A 5,291-nucleotide genomic window follows, 5' to 3' on the forward strand; every position below is an offset into this window, starting at 1 on the left:
TCTGTCGTGGTGAAGAGAGAGCTGAGCCGAAAGGCGAAGCTTTCGATTTACCGGTCAATCTACGTTCCTACCCTCACCTATGGTCATGAACTTTGGGTCATGACCGAAAGAATAAGATCCCGGATACAAGCGGCTGAAATGAGTTTCCTCCGCAGGGTGGCGGGGCGCTCCCTTAGAGATAGGGTGAGGAGCTCTGTCACCCGGGAGGAGCTCGGAGTAGAGCCGCTGCTCCTCCACATCGAGAGGAGCCAGTTGGGGTGGCTCGGGCATCTGTTTCGGATGCCCCCGGGACGCCTTCCACGGGAGGTGTTCCTGGCATGTCCCACTGGGAGGAGACCCCGGGGAAGACCCAGGACACGCTGGAGCGACTATGTCGCCCAGCTGGCCTGGGAACGCCTTGGGATCCTCCCAGAAGAGCTGGAGGAAGTGTCCGGGGTGAGGGAAGTCTGGGTGTCCCTGCTCAGACAGCTGCCCCCGCGACCCGGTAACGGATAAAGCGGTAGAAGATGGATGGATGGATGGCTTACATATGGTACAGCCATGTACTTCACAACTATGAAGGACCCACGTGTAAGAATGTAATGTCACCTCTGAGATAGAGAAACTGTAATTAGTTAGGTGAACACCAAAAATAGTTTCTATAAAGATAATTAGCCTCATGATATCACAGCTGATCATTGTCAAAACAAAACAGGGAAATTAGCAACATTACAGCAGCAAAGGAGAGCAAAAACAGAGCATCAATTAAAAACAGTACTAATGAATAACTACTAAAAAAGATTAGACATATAGATAAAAGTGAAAAGCAGTATACACAATATAAACAACATGAATAAGAAACAAAAAACTCCCAAAATAGTGAGACTATTGCACACTGACAAGAGTATTTACAGCATTTCACACAGGGTGGGGGCCGCTCTCTACCGGGGATAATAGCTTAGCTGTCGCCCCCCTTTCTCCCACCACCTGCACTGAGACCGGTGGGCATCAAGGCCTTCTTGGTCAGTTTGTCAAGTCCCTTACTGTCAGTGATGCTGCTGACCATAGACATATATACACAGACGCCTCATTGAGTGCTGGACTGTACGTCGACGTCGCCGCCATATTGAAAGTGGCAGCTCTGTGAACTAATACAAGTCAATGGAGTGAACTTTAAGCCTCATAACTGCTGGAATCCTGTCCTTTAGATTAGAACATGCCATGTATCTGCATGCCCACCTCACATCTGTAAGTCTCTGTAGTTCTCTAGGCTTCTCCTGTGGATGCAGCTCTTTCTGAACAGTAAGCCACTTGACATGAACAGCAGAGCCAGATACAAATCTGTAAATGTTCTGCAGAAGTGCAAACAAGTCTGTCATCTCAGAACTGAGGGACTCAAACCTCAGGCCTGCATTGTGTATTTTATTTGCAAGTAATTACACGTGGCTTTTTTTTTTTTTTTTTTTTTTTTTTTTGTATAGAGTTCAAAAGAATTTGGTGTTTTGCCTTGTTACAAACAGAAATAAAATGTCAGTCGTTTTCCATTTCTAGTTCTTTAATTTCGTAAATCAAACTAACTATATTATTATTGTTCTTATTTACATAGCACAAGTGTAATTAAACTTTATATGCCGCGTATCTTTCTAAATAGGTTTTGTGGCTGTAGGTGGGTTTTATCTGGTGGGAAACAGCCCCAAATGGCCCTTTTAATACTGTGGGTTGCAGACCCCTGACCTAGAGGAAATTTGTCATGGACTCAAAGTGAGTAGTGCATAGTAGTTGTCATGACCAGGACAACCACAACAATGGTTTGGACTCAACTGCACAAAAAGACACAGAATAGGCAAGGTAACAGTCTTTCCTGGAAACAGGTTCAGTACACAGGTAGTCAGTCAGCAGGGCAAACAGATCAGACAAGGATTAGGCAGAGGCGAGGTCGATGGAAACACAGGCTGTAATCAAAACACTTGTAGACACTCGGAACAAAAGGCTGGGGGCGGACGAGAAGACGAACTGGCAACAGACAGTGGAAACACAAGGACTACACACACACACACCAGGTGAAGGTGATCGGGGCGAGACAGACAATCAAGTAGGAGGACGAAACCCCTCACGCAGGGGAGGGAGATCTGGACCGAGAGGTGAAACACAAGGCAAGAACAGGGACAAAACTATAACATGGACCCAGACATAGCAGCTGCCCTTACAGGAGATAAATACACATAAAATACATATAGCAGCTCAAGGCGTACACGTAGGCTGCATACACACTCCAATAAAAGATTCAAGCAAATCAGTAAATAAATAAATAAATAAATAAATGAATAAATAAATAAATAAAAGCTGGGTCTTCTAGTCTGGTCCAGACTTCATTGGCCATTTTCATCTTGAATCTTGGGTCTAAGGCTGTGCCCTCCTCCAACAACTGCCTGATGCTCTCATCCTGCAAGACAGAAACATAGTATAGTAGTCATGTCTCTGAGTATATCTAATGAAAATTATTAGGCTACATACTTGGATTATGCTGCATACTTGGTATCGTTTTGAGAGGTCACCTCAGATCTTGTCCTTGATGGTCTATGTAAAGAGGAGTCCTCATCAGTAACTGTCAAGCAGTGGTGCAGTCCAGTTTATTGTAGTGGGTATACTGTGATGATTCCCTCCCAGCCTCGTACACACACGTTCTGGACCGACACCCTATAAGCACCACCACACTCATTAACGCATACATACAATACATCACAATGTAATAACAAAGAGATGCTGCTGGGTGCCAGAGAACTTACACTGGACATAAGTAAATAATAAATGCTGCTATCCTGTTTGTGGGTGCTACTGCGTGCACTAACATTGTTTTTTTTATTTTTATTCATTTATGTAAGGTAACAGGTTCCTCACACAAACAAGGAGATGCTGCTGATGAATGCTGATGTTAAGCCTGCTCAAACTTTACTTATTTTTCATTTGTACATTTTGTCCCACACATCTCACATAAATGGGTAAAAGTGCTTTGTTTTTATGTCTGTAGATTCGTGGATTTGTAAAGCAAAATGACCAGTTGCCTTAATGCGAGCTGTAGTCTGTTGTTTGATGTCATCCAACATGTCTTCAGTTCACCTACTTATAGTGTCATTTGACTAGGGGTGTCACGATTCTCCAAATCCTCGATTCGATTACATTTTTGATTCTAAGGTCACGATTAGATTTGATTCTCGATTTTTACATTTATCTTTTTAAAGCACAGGTTGCTATGCCATTTTTGCAATATAATATCTGACCTTTGTTCGCAATGTACCACGCAAATTTAAAACATTTATTAACAACACAATGTAACAATAACTTATATCTTCAGTCAACTGGAAACTTAAACAAAAGAACCTGCCATCTAGTTTCTGCAGAGCTTGCAAACTGTGGCTTTTTTGTCAACAATTTGAACGTTGTCATCATAACTCACTGGAAATCCAAAATACTTCCACACCTGCAGCTTCAGGAATCATGACACCCTTACATTTGACAGAGGTATAGTTTTCAGTTTGTCTGCTATGGACTGATCCAACACCTCTCTGACCATGTCCAAGGCTGCAGGTAAGATAAAGTCCTCTGCGATGGTTGTGGGGCTTCTTTAACTTAGCAGTACAATGTGCCACCTGGTAAGATGCACGGAGTGCCTGGTTTTGCTTGGAGCACGAAGAACTAAGACACTTTTGTGATGTCCTCAGGTCTTGAGGTCGTCTTTGAAAGTACTCAGCAGGTTTATCTTTGAGAGAGACATGTTTGGTTGCGTTCACAGCATGTGGTGGTGGTCTGGTTTCCACTCACAGGGTTGTGAAGTGGCCTGATGAAAGCTCATACATGGTGGCGGTGAGACGGGCCTGATCTCCTGTCGGGACCACAGCGCTACAACAGCTGGACTGAACCCACCGCAGATGTGTCATTAGTCGTTTTTTAATGTCTGGATACAAAACCATAGTCACACTTTATTAGCAGCCACGCTGCCCTCAGAACAGAAAGGCTTTCAAGGAACACAGAAATGTTCTTGTTTCTCAGGTAGTCTCAGATAAATCACGGCTTTCTACAAGTTGGATTGTCATAATTACGATACATCCGATACGACATGAACGCAGCATTCAACCATTTCTGACTGATAAACATCTTCCGCTTTTAGTTTGTCATCCAGCCTTTCCGCAAATAAAATCTGTTGAGTCCAAGCCTAACCTGAAGTAACCTGATGACATCATCGCAGAGGTGAAGACATTTGATACCATCAGTAGGCGAGTCAACGTTGACATTTTCACACCTGGCAACACACTGGCTTACAATATCGTATCTCATTCCTCGTATGCAGATGTTCCCATACGGTGCACGAGAGGTCACTGAATGGTTTGATGAGTATATGAATGATGTGAATCCTGTGCGGTGGTATTTTGCGTCATCTGATCTCAGTTTAAAGGAGACATATGATGCTTTTCTTTATTTGTTCCCTTTGACTCAGTGTTTTATATACAGTGCGTTCTTATGCATGTTCAAGATCTGAAGTTTCCCTCATCAAAAACCTCTCTAAATAACAACAGTTTATCATTCTGACACGTTTGTGTTCGGCAAGATATACTTGCAGACTTTATTTCAGGTATTTAACCGAAAACCAATTAAAAAAAACCTCGTAGACTTTGAGAAGAGGGAACCACGTGTGGGAAAATGCCAACAGATTTCTGTGTTTTAGGACTACAAACTGCAATATAATATATATATATATATATATATATATATATATATATATATATATATATATATATATATATATATATATATACATATATATACATATATATATACATATATATAAGCAACATTTGCAAAAAAAGGCAAAACTGGCTGCCTACAAACAAACTGGTTTTCTGAGCTTACTTTCTCTTTTTTATTATCATTTTTCAGCCTTTTATGGCTTTGTTGATAGGACAGCTTCAGATATGACAGGAAACAAGGTAAGAGAGAGGGGCTGACACACAGCAAAGGGCCCAAAACATCATTCCCTGACCGGGAATCGAACCCGGGCCGCGGCGGTGAGAGCGCCGAATCCTAACCACTAGACCACCAGGGAGCCAGTTTCAACTGGCTAACTCTTTTTTTATTTACGGTGTCCAGCACTATGATAACTAATCATAGATATTACAGTGACAGCCTCAATGAGATTTCCCTTTGTCTTCTTCCTTTCTTTTTATTCCTTTTCTCTTCTTGTGCACCAACTGCTCAGCCAATCAGAGTGATATTTCTCACCAATTAGCTCCAACAACAATTCCACATGCTCAGTCGAC

General features: G+C 42.3%; 1 non-coding gene across 1 annotated transcript; it reads right to left on the reverse strand.

Moving 5' to 3' along the window:
• Positions 1-5,005: 5,005 nt before the first annotated feature.
• On the reverse strand, positions 5,006-5,077 carry trnae-cuc. Its single transcript has one exon. It is a non-coding gene; the product is annotated as a tRNA-Glu (tRNA).
• Positions 5,078-5,291: the final 214 nt, after the last annotated feature.

Source organism: Acanthopagrus latus, chromosome 6 (assembly GCF_904848185.1).
Source record: "Acanthopagrus latus isolate v.2019 chromosome 6, fAcaLat1.1, whole genome shotgun sequence".
Classification (NCBI taxonomy): Eukaryota; Metazoa; Chordata; class Actinopteri; order Spariformes; family Sparidae; genus Acanthopagrus; species Acanthopagrus latus.